The 19,581-nt window shown below is 43.3% G+C and overlaps 1 protein-coding gene across 6 annotated transcripts in view; it reads right to left on the bottom strand.

Annotated features, from left to right (window-relative positions):
* Nucleotides 1–19,581, bottom strand: part of SLC6A6 (solute carrier family 6 member 6) — a 345,728-nt gene that overhangs the window by 311,885 nt on the left and 14,262 nt on the right. The gene's annotated exons all lie outside the window — the stretch shown is intronic.

The following is a 19,581-nucleotide window of genomic DNA, read 5'->3' as shown; positions in this document are numbered from 1 at the left end:
ACTTTTTCGGGTTATAGCGGCTTTTTAATTTATTTTTTGCACCTATAGGCGGTCCGTGCGACCAGTAACAGGCCTGTGCTGTGTGGACGGACCGCACCTCTGTGTGATTTATCACTCATCAGTGTTTTTTTTGGGTTCAGGTGGGTGCATTTTTTCGGAGTTAAGCATTTTTTTTTTTTTTTCAGGTATTTTGTGTGGGGTCTGTGTACATGCCACCATCCACTGTTCTGGGCCGGACCACCTACTGACTTTTGCTCCCCTTGCCGCCACCAAGCGCTAATCATTGCCCACACCACTGATTAGGTAAACGCTTTTTTAGCGCTAGAAGTCCATTTTACCAAAAATAGTTTTTTCTTTCCTTTTTTAGTTTATATTTTTTCTGTTAAGGCGGGTTTAATTAGTTGGGTTAGGGCGGGTTAGGGAGGTAGTCTCGCACCACACCACATATACAAATAAAGTTTTCCCCACACACATACACAACACAACCCCATCCCCATTAGAGTAGGGAAATGGCCCGCAGGGCTTTTTTTAGCGGAGGAGGCATATACCATACTTGTCTCCGACACTGAAAGCGCCACTGAGGAAGAGGAAGATCCCAGCTTCCTTATTTCCTCGTCCTACTCGTCATCTGGTTCTGATGATGAGCCACCAAGGAGGCGGAGACGCCGCCATACGGGACCGCAAACCTCCTCTGTACCTGACCCTGTGCACCATGCCAGTATGAGTCCCCCTGGCACTCATACTAGTCAAGCCCCCCTGCCAAGTTCACTGGTGCCCCGTACCGGAGAACTTGCATTGAGGGGCGGAGCGTGACGTCACACGGGGGCGGCGGCGTGACGTAACACGCCGCCGACCCTGCGGTCAACCGTAATCAGACCCGGAGCGAACACGCTCCGGGGACTGATTACAAACGGGGTGCCGCGCGCATGATCACGGGCGTCCCCAGCTGTGGGACGCCCACGATCAGGCATCTTATCCCCTATCCTTTGGATAGGATGTGTAAGCACCGGAGTACCCCTTTAAATCTCATCAGTGCTGTCTCACTCCTAAGCCCTGTTTTGCACCTGCATAGTGCTTTACCGCCTTATATGGGGTATTTTCTTATTATGGAGAAATTAGGCTACAAATTTTGTGGAGCTTTTTTCTCTTACTACTTGTGAAACTAAAAAAAATGTGGTTAATACTAGCAGTTCAGTGTTAAAAATCAATTCTTTCACTGTTACGGCCCTTTGTTCAAAAAACATATGAGGTGTAAGTACTCACTATAACCCTTGTTACGATCCTTGAGGGGTGTAGTTTCTAAAATGGTGTCACTGCTAAAATGGTGGGGTTACTGCTGTCCTTGCACAATGGGGGCTTTGTAAATGCACATGGCCCCCGACTTCAATTCCAACAAACTTTTTACTCCAAAAGCCCAATGGCACTCCTTCTGCTCTGAGCATTGCAGTGCACCCGCAAAGCACTTTACATCCACATATGGGGTATTTTCTTTCTCAGGCAAAATTGCGCTACAAAGTTTGAGGGCCCTTTGCCCTATTACCCCATTTGAAAATGAAACATTTGGGGTAACACTAGCAATATAGTACGAAAAATCACATTTTTCACTTTTACGGCCCACTGTTCAAAAAATCTGTGAGGTGCAAGTATTCACTGTAACCCTTGTTACGTTCTTGGAGGGGTGTAGTTTCCAAAATGGTGTCACATGTGGGGGGTTTCTGAGGTTCTGGCTCCATGGGAGGTTTGTAAATGCACATGGTCCTGAAAAGTCCAATGGCGCTCCTTCTGTTCTGAGACCTGTAGTGCGCCAGCAGAGCACTTAACGGCCACATATGGGGTGTTTTCTTAATCGGGAGAAATTGGGCTTAAAATTTGGGGGTCCATTTTGTCCTATTACCCCTTGTGAAAAAGAAAAATTTGGGGTAACACCATCATTTTGTGAGGTGTTAAGGCTCACTATACCCCTTGTTATGTTCGTTGAGTGGTGTAGTTTCCCCCCAAAATAAATTCTGTTCTGGCACCATGGGGGCTAAATGCAACATGGCCCCCAACCCCATGGCAAAATTAGTTTTAAAAAATCCCACAGTTGCTCTTTCCCTCTGGAGCCATGTTGCGAGCCAGCAGGGCACTTTATGTCAACATATGAGGTATTTCCATACTCGAGGGAAATTGTGCTACAAATTTTGGGGGGCTTTTTCTCCTTATATCACTTTTAAAGATGAAAAAATGGGGCTACAAGAACATGTTAGCGTAAAAAATGCAGATTTTGATCTTTCTCCTCCATTTGCTGCTATTCTTGTGAAACACCTAAAGGGTTAACAAACTTTCTGAATGTCATTTTGAATACTTTGAGGGTTGCAGTTTCTATAATGGGGTCAATTATGGGGTATTTCTCATAGAAAGGCTGGTTGACTCTCTGCAGCGTCAAGTTACAGGAGTTCTGAGTCGCATGGATGACATGGAAAACTGCCTGACAACAACAACATACGCTTAGTGGGCCTCCCTGAGGTGGAAGGGAATGACCCTGTGCTGTTCCTGGAAAAATGGCTGAAGGAGATTCTTCCTGCAGACACATTCTTTCCTTATTTCTCTGTAGAGCGGGCCCACCGAGTTCCGGCTAGGCCTCCTCCTCCTGGTGGCCCTCCACATCCCTTCCTGGCCAAACGTCTCCACTTCAGGGACAGAGATGTTATTCTACAGGCAGTACGGATCAAGGGTGAGGTCGTTTGTGATGAAAGCAGTGTCCTTTTATCCTGATTTCTCTGTGGAGCTACGCAAGCAGAAAGTGCAATTCACGGAGGTCCGGGCGAAGTTGCGTGCCAAGGGCTACTGCTACTCAATGTTGTATCCTGCTCACCTGAGAGTGTTGGGTGGGGCCTCTACTAAGTTCTTTACTTCTATGACTGACGCTCTTCACTAGGTGGATGTGCCCCCCCCCCCCCCCCTGTCAGACCTCCGGATTGAACTGTCCTGGATTACCTTGCTTAAGATTCCTCTCCGTGAATGCCTTTAGATAGTGGTTAGGGAGCTAGCTAGATTTTGTTTAGGGTCTCCATAGGTTCCAGACTCCAAAAGGTCTCTCTGGGTAGTTTTCATTAGTTTACGGTGGGGTGGCGGGAGGGTGTTTCTGTACTAGTAGTTTAGACTTGCCTGCTGTTCTTTTAATGTCTCGTAGCAGTTGTATTTAGTGTTAGACAGGGTGTTTTTAGGAATGTTTTGGTTCTATTTTGTTGCCTTTGTCTATATGTTTTGTGTCTGTGCCGTTTGTCTTTATGTTGGTTGCGTCCTCCTCTGCCCTCCTCTGTCCTAGTCCTCCTGTGGGTTTTCCTGGGCATATGCAGTGCTATCTTTCATGATGGGGATCCTGAAGGTGGTTAGTTGGAATGTTCGGGGGCTTAATTCTAAGTTTAAAAGGGCCTTATGTCTAGATTTTGTGAAATGCCAGTCTCCTTACATTATTTATCTACAGGAGACTCATATCACGGGTGAGAAAGTTTTTGCCCTGAAAAGGGCTTGAATAGCGAAGGGCTACCATGCGTCATACTCCAATTATGCTAGGGGAGTTTCTGTGTTAATCACCAAGTCCAAGTGGTTTCACAGGCAGCATTTGGGAGATTTGTAATTTTACATTGTTCTCTGGGTTCTTTTTACTTTGTTCTTGTCTCTGTTTATGTGCCTCCTCTTTTTCTGGTCTCTATGCTGGAGCTCATTACTAACTAATTGTTGTCTTTTCCATCTGATACTGTCCTCTTTATAGGTGATTTCACTGTGGCTCCTGATCCGATGCTCAACCACACCACTGCGGCTGACCCTGGCTCCTCATTTAATACCTGGCGCTTGGCGTTGGGCCTGACTGACCTTTGGAGGTGGAAGTACCTACCTGCTTCACCTTTTCCTTTAATTCTGCGGCCCATAGGTCATTCTCTCGAATTAATCTTGCTCTGGCATCCGAGGACCTCCTTCAGGCGGTAAGAGATATTTTCTACCCCACTAGGGAGATCTCAGACCATTCTGCTGTACTGGTAGTCCAACACTTAGGCCCTAGTCCCCCTTCCCTGGCACATGCACCCTGGCTGGCTGCAGGCTGAGGCAGTTGTGGAGGCCCTGGGGGTTGCCCATGCTGAGTATTGCTTCTCATCCTGACCCCTTATTTCAATGGGAAGCATACAAAGTCACGGTTAGAGGGCCTTTATACCGTGTGTTGGGGGCCAGAGGAAAGTTAGGTCGGCTATGGAGGGCAGGCTGTTGCAGGAGGTGAGTGTTCTGGAGGCAGAGTATGTAAGGAACCCATCCCCTGAGAATGAGAGGGCATGGACTAAAGCTCAGAGATCTCTGTTGCTCGTTCAGAAAGATAGGGTCCAGTTGCAGTTAGCAGATAGGGAGGCTGCCTTGTTTGAATTCGGAGATAAGAATGGTAAACTGTTGGCATATTTAGTGAGGGCTAGTTGTCCTGCTGCCTCTATCCCTTGTATTAAGGGCAGCAATGGTGCTGTGGTGCTTGACCCCTAGTTGATTAACTCTGTCTTTAGGGACTTTTACTCCTCTTTGTATGCTGCCCCTTCTATGCCCTGTCAAGGGGAAATTTTGTTCTTTTTACATGACTTATCCCTTCCCACGCTTAGTCGCGCTCAGGAGGAGGCGTTAGATGCCCCTTTTATAGTTGAAGAGGTGGAACAGGCCATACGTGATCTTCCTCATGGGAAGACCCCCGGTTTAGATTAAATGATTGGTATGGGATGAATGAGGAGCGACTGGCCCCTATACTCCTTAAATTGTTTCACTCGATAGCCGCTGCTGATGCTCTTCCGGACACTATGAGGGAGGCGTTGATTGTAGTGCTCCCTAAGCTTGGAAAGGATCCGCTGCTGCCTGATTCTTATAGACCTATTTCCCTTTTGAATGTTGATATAAATATATTGGCTAGAGTGCTGGCTACTCGCCTATATGGGGCCATTAAAGCTATCATTCATCCTGACCAAACTTATTTTATGCCGGGTAGGGCCACTGATGTAAAAGTGAAGCGTCTGCAACTCAATATAGCAGCGGTAGGGGAGGGCTTTCCTACTAGTGTGGTGGTTAGTCTGGATATTTACAAAGCCTTTGACTCCGTGTTGTGGCCTTATCTGTGGGAGGTGCTGGTTGCGTTTCGGTTTGGTCCCCGATTCTGTGCTTGGGTTCGCTTGCTATATGATAGTCCTAGGGCCTGTGTTTGAACTAACTTGGATGTTTCTGTATCCTTTCTCCTGGGTCGTGGGACAAAGCAGGGGTGCCCGCTATCTCCCTTCCTTTTTGCACTGATGGAGCCGTTGGCGGCAGCTATACGCACGGACCCTACTATCTGTGGTATTCCCAGGGGGTCTATTGTAGAGGTTTCCCTTTATGCAGCTGACACTCTGGTATATTTAGCAGATGCTGGAGATTCTTTACTGACCCTTATTGATCTACACTGCTCAAAAAAAAATAAAGAGAACACTAAGATAACACATCCTAGATCTGAATGAATGAACTAATCGTATGAAATACTTTCGTCTTTACGAGTGGGATAGAGCCTTGACTGAATGTTCTAATAAACTTATATCCTATATTATTGAGGAAGAGGAGCAGGAACTTATTATGCTAAATTCTGAAATTAAAGATATTGAAATGCAACTTAAATCATATGAACAGAAAGTGGAATACGAAGTTCTAAAACGTAAAATTAAAGAACACCTGAATAATTTGGAAAGCAATACAATGGAAAATAAAAAAGGAAAAGTCAAGCGTGATTCTACTGACTATCAAAGTGATATGGTGTATTCTTGGGCTAATCAAGCTCGCAATCCTACCACTCCAAGATCGATTCTTAAATCCGAACAGAAATCTTATAACCATAAAAAATCACAACAGAAAAGTAACAATAAAAAACGCAAACCGGTTAATAGAAGAGTTTCCTTTTCGGAGAATGAGAACATGCACCAAGATCAACGATGGGGTGGAGAGGTGAACGCCTTAAACAACACAGCTGCTGCTGAATCCAATCAAGCTTCTCGACATTACCCAAAGGACGGGGAAGACGGGCAGGACGACGGCGTCGAAGACAAAAGGTACAACCTAAGGTCTCAAATTGTAGCCAAATAAATCCCACAGTCGTTAACCTGTCAAGTTATATTATATCTCCTGCTCAGATCTCCTTACTAAGTCGAGGCCTCGGGTTCGTACCCACATGTGACTTTAATCTTTATGCTACTATTTTGGATGTGAATAGATGGGCCCGCAATTTAACTGTCAAAAGACATTTTTCTTTATGTGATGCTGCAGAACAAAGGGACTTTTCTCTGGCTACTCATAATGTTATGGAGGTCGTTGATAATGTGTCTTGTGCTGATCATGTCGAAAATATATTGAGTACGGATTTTTTGGATCAATACAATACTCTATTATTGCATGCATTAAGTGTTGAGTCTGGTAATTGTAAAAATATTGTTCCATCTTTTCGTACATCTAATCCAGGGTTTTACCCATTGTCATCTCGTACACCCGCACTAGACAAATATCAAGAACTTGTAGAAAGAGATTTGGTACAGTTACAGTCTACTTTAACTAAACAAAAATCTTGTGATAATCTCAGTCCAGCAGAAAAAAACGCTCTTAAAAATATTTCGGATAACAAAGACCTAGTGGTTAAAAATGACGATAAAGGTGGAGCGATTGTTCTGCTGAACTCAGGATTGTATTGAAAACTAAATATGAACCTCTTGAATGATACATCTACATATAGGAAACTCAGGGAAAATCCTACCAAGTCATGTCAGATAGCTCTCAAAAAACTTTTGGAAGAAGGTCTGACTATGGGAGTAATAGACCCTAAACTTAAAGATTAACTGTATGTAGAGACCCCAATCACTCCAGTCTTCCACTCTCTCCCCAAGCTACACAAGGGTTCCCCCCCCCTCTCCGTCCCATTGTGGCCGGGATAGGTTTGCTTGGGGAGAGACTGGATTGATTCATATTTGCAGCCTCTCACTAAAGTTACTCCGACATTCATAAGAGACACTAAACACATTTTGGAAGTGGTAGACAAAATCGTCTGGTCTGAACACTACTCAGTGGCTACTTGTGATGTTACTGCGTTATATCCCTCCATACCAAGACAACAAGGATTGCTGGCTTTGACACATCATCTGAACACCCATAGTAATTACACCCCTGATCTGAAAGAATTTATTATTTTAGCCACAGATTACCTTCTTTCTAACAATTATTTTATGTTTAATGGAGAGTTTTTTCTTCAGATAAGGGGAGCTTCTATGGGTGCGAAATTTTCACCATCTTTTGCCAATATTTACATGATCTATTGGGAAGAACAGTTTATTTTCAATTCCAGCAACCCATTTTTTTCATCTATTAAGTATATTGGTCGCTATATAGACGATCTAGTCTTGGTATGGAGGGATTCTGAAGACAAATTTAATGAATTCATCGATTACATCAATGATAACAATTTAAATCTTAAGTTTACATCACAGTTCTCCACTACATGTGTACCCTTTCTGGATATTCTATTATGTGCACCTTCTCAGTCTAAGGGAGAACCTAAACAAATTATTGTTAAACCTTTTAGAAAAGAAACAGCTGGAAACACTATCCTGCAGGCGAGTTCCTGCCATCCCCGACATGTGGTTCGTAATATTTCCTATGGGGAATGGATAAGACTTAGAAGGAACTACCTGCAGGATGATGTTTTCGAACAAGAATCTTTAGTTTTGCATGATAGGTTAAAAGCTAGGGGATATGATGAGGTTACTTTAAATAATGCATATGTAAAAGCAAAAAATTTGGATTGAGCGACCCTGATATCCTCTACACGTAACAGTTCTAAAAATAGGACAAACTTGCCTTTTTTGTATGAGAAAAAGAAACTCCCTGTTTTCGTTACCAGTTATAGTCGTCAATTTCATATCATTGGTAAAATCATGCAAAAATATCTCCCTATTCTTGAAAATGACAGTGCATTACAAGATTTTGATAAAACTTATATTAAAACTCTTTCCAGACGAGGTCCTTCACTTAGCACCAAATTATAGCCTAGTTTATTCCTGACAGAATCTAGTACACCTAATCCACATACATGGTTACATCACCCAGGCACATGGAGATGTGGACATAATCATTGCATCACATGTGCACACATACAAGTATGCAACTTCTTTGTCTCATTTTCTACAGGTAAACAGTACTTCAACAAGTCTTACAGTAATTGTAACACTACTTCGGTGGTGTATCTAGCCTCATGCAGCCTTTGTCGATGCCAATATGTAGGCTGTACTTCAAATTCATTAAAAACAAGGATCAGACGACACATCTCCGATGCTAAAAATGATCAATATAATATTTCAGCCCTGTCGAAGCATTTCAGGCATAAGCATAATGGAGATGTGTCGGCCTTACAAATAAACGTAATCGAAAAGGTTAGAAGTAACATTAGGGGTGGAGATCTGAGACGTAAGCTGTTGAACAGAGAGTCTTACTGGGATTTTTTTGTTAAATACAAGAGAGCCTGTAGGTATGAATTTAAGACATGATTTGATCTTGACATACTAATTTTCTATATTTGGCTCTCTGTCCCACAGCTTTCCTCTCTCCTAGTTATTTTACTGTTTTATAACTTTATCTATTGCTACTGATAGTATATGTTTTCGAATGCCCACAGATATCTTACATATGGCTTTTCGAATACGCTCGATGTAGTTTGGGATGTTGATTTATCCATCTCCATGTTTTCCTTGTCTCTGAGTGTGTATTTTTTCCATGTTTTTGTATGAGCTTTGTCACACACATGTGACCATATTTTGTACTTTTTAAGCTTGTTCTTATTGTATAACTGACATGCCATGACTAAGGGTCCAGCTTGACCCGAAACGCGTTGGTGTTACCTGTGCATTCCATGTGATTCGTAATAAAGAACCTGTTGCATTTATTCTGCGCTGGAAATCCCTTCTTTCGTCTTTACATAGATGAATGTGCTGACAACAAAATCACACAAAAATTATCAATGGAAATCAAATTTATAAACCCATGGAGGTCTGGATATGGAGTCACACTCAAAATCAAAGTGGAAAACCGCATTACAGGCTGATCCAACTTTGATGGAATGTCCTTAAAACCAGTCAAAATGAGTCTCAGTAGTGTGAGTGGCCTCCACGTGCCTGTATGACCTCCCTACAACGCCTGGGCATGCTCCTGATGAGGTGGTGGATGGTCTCCTGCGGGATGTCCTCCCAGACCATGACTAAAGCATCCGCCAACTCCTGGACAATCTGTGGTGCAACACACAGATGTGCTCCCAGATGTGCTCAATCGGATTTAGGTCTGGAGAACGGGCGGGCCAGTCCATCGCATCAATGCCTTCCACTTGCAGGAACTGCTGACACACTCCAGCCACATGAGGTCTAGCATTGTCTTGCATTAGTAGGAACCCAGGGTAAACCGCACCAGTATATGGTCTCACAAGGGGTCTGAGGATCTCCTCTCGGTACCTAATGGCAGTCAAGTTACCACTGGCAAGCACATGGAGGGCTGTGTGCCCCCCCCCCCCCCCCCCAAAGAAATGCCTCTCCACACCATTACTGGCCCACCGCCAAACCAGTCATGCTGGAGGATGCTGCAGACAGCAGAACATTCTCCGCGACGTCTCCCGACGTCTGTCACATGTGCTCAGTGTGAACCTGCTTTGGTCTGTGAAGAGCTCAGGGCGCCAGTGGAGAATTTGACAATCTTGGTGTTCTCTGGCAAATGCCAAACGTACAGCACGGTGTTGGGCCGTAAGCACAACCCCCAGCTGTGAATGTCGGGCTCTCATACCACCCTCATGGAGTCTGTTTCTGACTGTTTGAGAGGACACATGCACGTTTGTGGCTTGCTGGAGGTAATTTTGCAGGGCTCTGGCAGTGCTCTGGCAGTGCACCTCGTTGCACAAAGTATCTGTCAGCATGGACACTATGCTGACAGATACAGCAAACCTTCTTGCCACAGCTCGCATTGATGTGCCATCCTGGATGAGCTGCACTGCCTGAGCCACTTGTGTGGGTTGTAGACTCTGTCTCATGCTACCACAAGAGTGAAAGCACCACCAGCATTCAAAAGTGACCAAAACATCAGCCAGGAAGCATAGGAACTGAAAAGTGGTCTTTGGTCACCATCTGCAGAATGACTCCTTTATTGGGGGTGTCTTGCTAATTGCCTATAATTTTCACCTGTTGTCTGTTCCATTTGCACAACAACATGTGAACTTGATTGTCAATCAGTGTTGCTTCCTGAGTTGACAGTGTGATTTCACAGAAGTGTGATTGACTTGGAGTTACCGTACTTGGAGTTTAGGTGCCATACCTGAGCAGGAAAGGGAGGGTCTGTGGAAGCGCAATTTCGCGTGAAACAATTGTTACCCGGCGGAGCACACTGGCGTCCATGCTACAAGCGGCCTGAAGTCCTGTGTTTTAACCTGCACATGAAATAAAGAAACTTCACATAGCGGTGAGTCGACCTTTCGTTTTCTTTCTTCATCTATGACTTGGAGCTACATTTTGTTGTTTAAGTGTTCCCTTTATTTTTTTGAGCAGTGTACTTGACCGGTTTAGTTCGATTTCGGACTTGCGGGTCAACTGGGCTAATTCCTCCCTAATGGCACTTTTGTCTGGAGTTCGACTCTCTCTCCCTGAACTTAGAACCGCTTTTATGCTACACTGTTGAGTGGCTGTCTGTCTGGTCCTCACGATCCCTCTTTTTAGCTGATAGGATCAATATTTTTTTTAATGATTTATCTTCCTAAATTTCTTTATCTTTTCAATTTAGCTCTCATGATTCCCCCCACCCCCCAGGAAATATTTTAGTACACTATGTGTTGTTCTCGGATCCTTCTACTGGCAGGGAAAACCTCCCAGACTTGGTCGGGCTCTCCTTCAGGCTCCTAAGCGGCATTGCGGCTTAGCTGCCCCTGATGTCTAACTATTTTCTTGCCTCCCAACTGGTCTATGTGGCGTGGTGGATCGATCTGGATCTGTCCAATTCAGCGACGTCCTTGGCTGGAGCAATTATGGGTTCCTATGAAGCTCTTACTGACACTCTACATGTATCACTCTCACTCTTCCTTTCATATTCCCCTTCAAACTATAGCTAAAGTATGGTCCGTGGTGTTGAGGGAATTTCCGCAGCCTGAGGTATCTCCTAGGGCACCCTTGTGGGGGAATGTACATTTACCTCACCTACATGGGTTTCAGGAGGCCAGTTTCTGGGGTTCTCATGGTGTCAAATTTGTGATCCACTTGCTTTGGGAGGATCAGGTTTTCTTATCCTTCTCAGACATGAAGGAATGTTATAGCATCCCTGGAAATGCCTTTTGTAGGTATCTTCAACTTAGGCATGCGGTTCAGGTGCAGTTTAGCTCCCTGACATTTACTCCTCTTTTCTGATGTGGAGCTTCTCCTGGGCACTACGGATCTTTCTAAACACCTTACTCAGTCCTATGCCCTCCTCCAGACACCGGGGCCCTGCCCTTTCTCACAAGCCTTTCATAAATGGGTGGCTGATATCCCGGATTTGTCTGAAAGTCAGTGGAAGGAGGTTGAAGGCTCTTATTATTCCACAGTAGTCAGTAGTAGAGATATGCTTATCCAATCTAGATATGTTTTGAGATTGTAATATACTCCTGCTAAGTTGAAACGCATTGGTGTTTCTTCGTCTGATCTGTTTCCGCTGTTCTTCCGAAATTGGTACCTTTTTGCATGCTGTGTAGGAGTGTCCCGTCATTGCTCTCTTCTGGAGGGAGGTGATGGGGTTTTTGGCTGACAATTTTCCGTTTCTTACTCACCCTTGTGGTATGCCTACAGGGAGTCATTAAGGGGGTGGTTTCTAGTTTGCATAGATGCCTACTGATTCGCTTCCTGCTGTTCTGTGCCTGTAAAATGGTAGTAATGACCTGGAAGGACACTTCCCCTCCCCCCTGTCTCGTTGGTTGACTTTGGTTAACAAATATGTCCCGTTATACCAGGCTCTAGATGTGAGTCGTAAGTGCCCTAAGAAATGGGGTTACCGGGATGTGTGCTTGTTAGAGTGTGTCTGTATGTGTTGGGCTTCCTTCGGTTGGGTCTCAGATGTGCCCTTCTGTTTTACTGGCGCAATTTTATGCATACTCTTTATTTCTGTCACTGTGCTGGAGCCGGGAGTCTATCTTGTTTCACCATGGGTGGTGTTTGTTAATTAAATTGCAAATCTTAAATACTTTAAAAAAAAATCATAATGAGCTCAGAGCTGAATATTTCACCTCTAGTTTTGGAATCAAAGCTCAAAAGAAAAAGGCAGAGAATACATAAATAGAAGATACATTCTGCTTGGCCAAATCCTGATCATTGACAACCCATTTTTGCTTGATCAGTGCTTGGGTTTATCACTTTCTGTGTTTTTGTTTGTCCACTTGCTTTTTGAGGATTGAGCACAGCTTCACAATTAGATGGACCCAAAATTTCAATGTTTTGTTTACCGAGCCAGTTATCATTTTTGCCTTGTGACACATCATCGCCTTGATCCGCCCCGTTTATAACCCATGAATCTTACTGTATTATGACAAATAGATCAAAATAGTGATTCCAATGGATGGAAAATATCTATTGCTTTAACCCATTAATGATGAAATTATTTGCATTTCCATTTTTCCTCCTCACGTTTTAAAATCCATAAACTTAATTTTTCATTTATAGGGCTTGTTTGCAAGTCTAATTACACTTTGTATTGACATCACTCAAATTCAGTTAGGCATGTGTTATGGCTGAAAAACTGGCAAAGGGACACAGCCTCAAAGAACAAACTGTGTGGCATACCTTTCCTGGGTGAGTTAGTTTTTTGGTACAGGCTTGGATAATACACTAGAACAGGCTGTTGCTCAGCCATGGAGACCTCCACCAGGGGGCAGCAGAAAAGACGAAGAACTGACCAAGCCAGCGCGTCGACCAGTGCAGGTGATTGACTGCTCAGTTACCAGAGTTCCTGATAATATTTTAATGCCGGCCAGGCAGGAGTAGTTGACCTGCTCATTATTCCTGGAGTTTGTCTCCTTACTTTTTCAAGATGATGCAAGTATTTTTGAATGCTCATGTTTCCCTCTCCACTCATGCTTGTGTGTTTGGGCTCATATGTGGAGGAGTTAGTTGATTAGTTGGTAACACTAACTGCCACTCACAGGATTTACTGTGTTTATATATTTCTACTATAGTGGTTATGCCTATATGAATCTCGGCTTCTTTTTGCATACCTGCACACACCTCAACACCCCCCCACCCCCCCAATGTTACCACAAAACTTCTTTAAGGTAGGCTTCGTGTTGTGGATGTTGAATGTGTGACTTTTTGAGTGTTATGAGACTGTGCGCCTCCGAAATCCTTAACCTCTTAAGGACACAGGGTTTTTCTGTTTTTGCACTTTTTTTTTCCTCATCACCTTCTAAAAATCATAACGCTTTCAATTTTGCACATACAGACCCATATGAGTGCTTTTTCTTTTTAGCACCACCAATTGTACTTTGCTATCATCATAATCATTTCACCACAAAATTTAAGGCAAAACCAGAAAAAGCAAAACAAAAAAAAAAAAGTTGTGTGGCAAAATTGGAAAAAAAAAATCAATTTTCTAACTTTTGTGGGTTCCGATTCTATGCAGTGCACTTTTCAGTAAAAAGGACACCATATCTTTATTCTGTAGGTCCATACGGTTAAAAGGATACCTAATTTATATAGGTTTTATTTTACTACTTTAAAAAAATTCTAACTAAATGCACCAAAATTAGTATGTGTAAAATTGTCATCTTCTGACCCCTATAACTTTTTTACTTTTCCATACAAAGGGCTTATTTTTTGCACCGTGATCTGAAGTTTTTATCAGTACCATATTTGTTTTTTCTGGTACGTTTGATCGCTTTTTATAACTTTTTCAGGGTATACAAAGTGACCAAAATTATGCAATTTTGTACTTTGGAATTTTTTACGCGCACGCCATTGACTGAGTGGTTTAATTAACATTATATTTTTTATAGCTCGGACATTTACGGACATATTCCTCTCATGACATGAGCAACATATGGGATAAACAGAAAATGGTAGGCTCCTTTCCCTGTGGGCACTAATTTTTATAAATTCATATTCACAACAAAGGAATTTAGGAATCCATCAGATGGCCGGATATATCAAATAAGGCAATTTATTAATTGCTCTACAAAAAATATTATATATACGGCCCAGTGCAGTTGCCCAAAATTGTATATTGGGAAAACCAGTCAAGAATTTAAGAGGCAAATATCAAAGCATCTTAGTACAATTCATACAAATAGTGATACACCTCTAGTGAGGCACATGAAGTTAATACATAAAGATCAGATCTTCAATATCAAATTTTGGGGGGATTTGCCATAAAACGTTGGGGCAAAGGGGCAATATTGACAAGTTGCTATTGCAAGAAGAATCCAGATGGATTTTCCGTCTAGGGAGTAAAAGCCATTTTGGGCTTAATGAAGATTTTTCCTTTTCTGCTTTTTTATGAACTGTTCTTGACACAATACTATGATTGTAGATACTACTAAATTAAGATACAGCTATAGGTTATTAAGGGAGAACCAAGTTGTGGGGCCCTATTTAGGTTTCCAAATTACATATATTTACTCCTCAGGATACAGATATATAATCCATAGAATATGGTTTTTTCAGTTTTCCTCATCTTTGATACCGTAGAATACACTTTGAGTTGCCCATATATGTTGAATTAGAGATATCAGTACAGCATTTATTCTTTCCAGTAGAGGAGTGCAATACAGAGAGTTTTCCTATATAATCTAGTCAGTTTTGGCTTTCTATCATTAAATATTCAGTATAATGTTTGTGTAATGATTAGTGTCACAGTAAGAAAACTGTATTCTTATTAACCCCTTAAGGACCCAGAATTTTCACTGTAGGACACGGCCATTTTTTTGCACATCTGACCACTGTCACTTTAAACATTAATAACTCTGGGATGCTTTTACCTTTCATTCTGATTCCGAGATTGATTTTTCGTGACATATTCTACTTTATGTTATTGGTAAAATGTTGTCGATACTTGCAGCATTTCTTGGTGAAAAATTCCCAAATTTGGTGAAAAAATTGAAAATGTAGCTTTTTTTTTTTTTACTTTGAAGCTCTCTGCTTATAAGGAAAATGAATATTCCAAATAAATGATATATTGATTCACATATACAACATGTCTACTTTATGATTGCATCATAAAGTTGACATGTTTTTACTTTTGGAAAACATCAGAGGACTTCAAAGTATAGAAGCAATTTTCCACAACATTTTCAAAATCAAAATTTTTCAGGGACCAGTTCTGATTTGAAGGGCCTTCATTTTAGAAATACCCCACAAATGACCCCATTATAAAAACTGCACCCCTCGAAGTATTCAAAATGACATTCAAAAGGTTTGTTAACCCTTTAGGTGTTTCACAGGAATAGCAGCAAATTGAAGGAGAAAATTCAAAAGCTTCATTTGTTTACACTCGCATATTCTTGTAGACCCAGTTATTGAATTTTTACAAGGGGTAAAAGGAGAGAAATCTTCCTAAAATGTGTAACCCAATTTCTCTCGAGTAAGAAAATACCTCATATGTGTATGTCAAGGGTTCGGCGGGCGCAGTAGAGGGCTCAGAAGGGAGGGAGCGACAGTGGGATTTTGGAGAGTGAGTTTTTCAGAGTTCCAGCACCAGCAGCCCGCAACTCCCAGGAGGACTAGGAGAGCAGTGCTTGCGGGTAACATGACTAGTTCCCCGATGTGGGGGACAGCGCAGCGCTAGGCTGGTGCCAGAAGAGCAGAGAAACCCCTACATGGCATATCATTTTGGAAACTACACCCCCTCAAGACATGTAACAAGGGCTCCAGTGAGCCTTAACACCCCACAGGTGTTTGACGACTTTTCGTTAAAGTTGGATGTGTAAATGATTTTATTTTTTTCACTAAAATGCTAGTTTTCCCTCAAATAAAAAATTTTTTGCAAGGGATAATAGGACAAAATGCCCCCCCAAAATTTGTAACCCCATCTTTTATGAGTATTCAAATACCCCATGTTAGGACACAAAATGCTTTGCGGTCGAACTACAATGCTCAGAAGAGAAGGAGTTACATTTGGCTTTTGAAAAGCAAATTTAGCTGAAATGTTTTTTTGGGGGGCATGTCCCATATAGGGAGCCACTATGGTGCAAGGACAGCAACAAAAAAAAAAAAAAACACATGGCATACTATTTTGGAAACTACACCCCCTCAAGGCACGTAACAAGGGGTCCAGTGAGCCTTAAATTTCACTAAAATTCTAGTTTTCCCTCAAATTTAAAATTTTTGCAAAGGGTAATAGGACAAAATGCCACCCAAAATTTGTAACCTCATCTCTTCTGAGTATGGAAATACCCCATGTGTAGACATCAAGTGCTCTGCTGGCGCTCTACAATGCTCAAGAGAAGGAGCGCCATTGAGCTTTTGGGAGAAAAAAAATTATTTGGAGTGGAAGTCAGGGGCCATGCGAGTTTACAAAGCCCCCCGTGGTGCCAGAACAGTGGACCCCCCACATGTGACCCCATTTTGGAAACTACACCCCTCACAGAATTTAATAAGGGGAGCTGTGATTATTTACACCCCACTGGTATTTGACAGATCTTTGGAACAGTGGGCTGTGCAAATGAAAAATTAAATTTTTCATTTTCACGGACCACTGTTCCAAAAATCTGTCAGACGCCAGTGGGGCGTAAATGCTCACTGTACCCCTTATTACATTACATGAGGGGTGTAGTTTCCAAAATGGTGTTACATGTGTGCAAATTTTTTTTTTTTTTTATTTTTTTTTTTTTACACTAACAAGCTGGTGTAGCCCCCAACTTTTCCTTTTCATAAGGGGTAAAAGGAGAAAAAGCCCCCCAAATTAGGGATTGCATAGGGGTGGACATTGGGAATTACTGGAGTAGAATACCCCTAACAGGGTGTCTCCAGCTGTTGCTAAACCCCCAGCATGCCTGGACAGTCAATGGCTGTCTGGAAATGCTGGGAGTTGTCGTTTTGCAACAGCTGGAGGCTCCGTTTTGGAAACACTGCCATACAATACGTTTTTAATTTTTATTGGGGGGGGGGGGGGGGGGGTATATGTTGTGTTTTACCTTTCATTATGTGTTAGTGTAGTGTTTTTAGGGTACATTCGCACTGGCGTGTTACGGTGAGTTTCCCAGTAGGAGTTTGCGCTGCGGCGAAAAATTTGGCGCAGCCCAAATTTGAAGCAGGGAACTTACTGTAAACATGCCCATATGAATGTACCCTGTATGTTCACATGTGGGGGGGGGGGGGCAAACCTCCAGCTGTTTCAAAACTACAACTCCCAGCATGTATTGACAGATCGTGCATGCTGGGAGTTGTACTTTTGCATCAGCTGGAGGCACACTGGTTGGAAAACCTTCAGTTAGGTTCTGTTACCATGTTTGGGCATGCTGGGATTTGCAGCTTTGCAACATCTGGAGGGCTACAGTTTTAGAGAACACTGCAAAGTGATCTTCAAACTGTGGTCCTCCAGCTGTTGCAAAACTACAAATCCCAGCATGCCCAGACAGCAAACAGCTGTCTGGGCATGCTGGGAGTTGTAGTTTTGCAACATCTGGAGGGCTACAGTTAGAGACCACTGTATAATGATCTCAAACTGTACCCTCCAGATGTTGCTAGGCAACTCACCGACGTCCATCGGATCCAGCCACACGTCATCGCTGCCCGCCGATCTCCATCGCCCTCTGCCTCCGATGCCCGCATCGGTAAGTGGATCTTCGGCGCTGGTCCCAGTCGTTTCCCCGTCCTGCCCCTCCTATTGTGGGTGGGCAGGACGGGGAAAACGAAAGTTAACCCCCCCCCCCACCTTCGATCTGCTATTGGTGGTCACGTCTAGACTAATGACCCCCCCTGGGCATTTGCACGGGGTGCCTGCTGAATGATTTCAGCAGGCATCCCGGTCCGATCAACGCCCGGCGGGGACAGGAATTCTCCATGACGTACGTCATGGGTCCTTAAGTACCAGTGTCATGACGTACGTCAAGGGTCCTTAAGGGGTTAAAGGAGTACTCTGGTGCAGAGTACTCCCGCTCCGTCCTGCAAAAAAAATGAAAATAAACCATTCCTCACCTTCCTGGGTTCCCCGAGCGCCACTACAGCTGATTGGTCCATTTTCTTCATACTTCCATGTGAACGAAGCGTCACATGGCACTCAGCCTATTGCCGGCCGGCGCGATGTTCTGCCTCGGCCCATAATGGGCTGAGCGCCATGTGATGCTTCGTTCACACGGAAGTATGAAGAAGATGGACTGGAGGACCGATCAGCTGTAGTGGCGCTCTGTAGTGGAACCCAGGAAGGTGAGGGCTGGTTTATTTTCATTTTTTTTGCAGCTCGGGCAGGACGGAGCAGGAGTACTCTGCACCAGAGTACTCCTTTAATAAGAGATCTATAAGCAATTAAATGATTAACAATAAGTATAAATACTATTATGGATGTATAGCAAATATAACTGATTTAGTCTATCTATTTATGGTATACTCGTGTTGCACTTTTATGACTATAGTACATTTGTGGACGCTGAGGCTGCTGTGACTGACTATATAGAAGCAATTCCTTCTGTTCAAATTTCTAAGTCCGGGCTCATGCGTGGACTAAGTGATCCGTGCCTTGAGATTGTGGTCCACCTCTAGATCTGGTGCTGTAGCCAGTAGTAAGCATCTGGCAATACAACTGTCACATGGATATGCTATCCAATTACATTGCAGACGTCACAGCTTGTCACATGACTGATCATGTGACATTTCAGGAAGCACGCAGCACCGGAACTTCTGGGAACCGGAATACGAGGAGGATGCATGCTTATAGAGACGTAGGACATTATGGTTTATAGGTAGTTTATATGCACTTAGTTATTTGAGGAGCATTAATTGGCGATGATGACTGGGGGGGTGGGGGAAGGTCCCGGCCAGGTCTATAGGATACCACACAATGGGCCCCCGCGCGCCATAAGACTCATTCACCCCTGATGTGACTGGTGTCACAAAACATGTAGGGGAGGCTGTGCAATTAAGTTTTAATAACAGCTGCAAACTCACCCCAATCCCTGTAACACTGCAGGCACAGGGTGATCATGTACTCTCAAATGGGAGTTGGTGCACGTTCCTATTAGGGGGATACTGCTGGGTTTTTAACTTGTTCCCCCATTAAGTTTATATTATTATTACAAATAAAAGTTAATTTTTAGTACTGAAGGTGCACTATTACAGGGGTCTTGCACCCCCACCTGGTATTTAGCCAGGTGTGGGGTTTTGGTGTTTATTTTTTTCTGTAGACACTGCACAAAACACATTATGCCGGTGCCTCAACTCTGCAATGTCCTCAAGAGATTTTCCGCGCAGAGATCCGTCTCCTTACATGACAGTGCGCTCAGCCTATCACCGGCCGAGGCTGGACATCGCTGCGGTTGGTGATAGGCTGACTGCTCTGTGACATTCCCATACCCAGCGTGGGGCGGATACC

Source organism: Hyla sarda, chromosome 6 (assembly GCF_029499605.1).
Source record: "Hyla sarda isolate aHylSar1 chromosome 6, aHylSar1.hap1, whole genome shotgun sequence".
Classification (NCBI taxonomy): domain Eukaryota; kingdom Metazoa; phylum Chordata; class Amphibia; order Anura; family Hylidae; genus Hyla; species Hyla sarda.
This window is presented reverse-complemented; position numbering and strand designations above follow the sequence as displayed.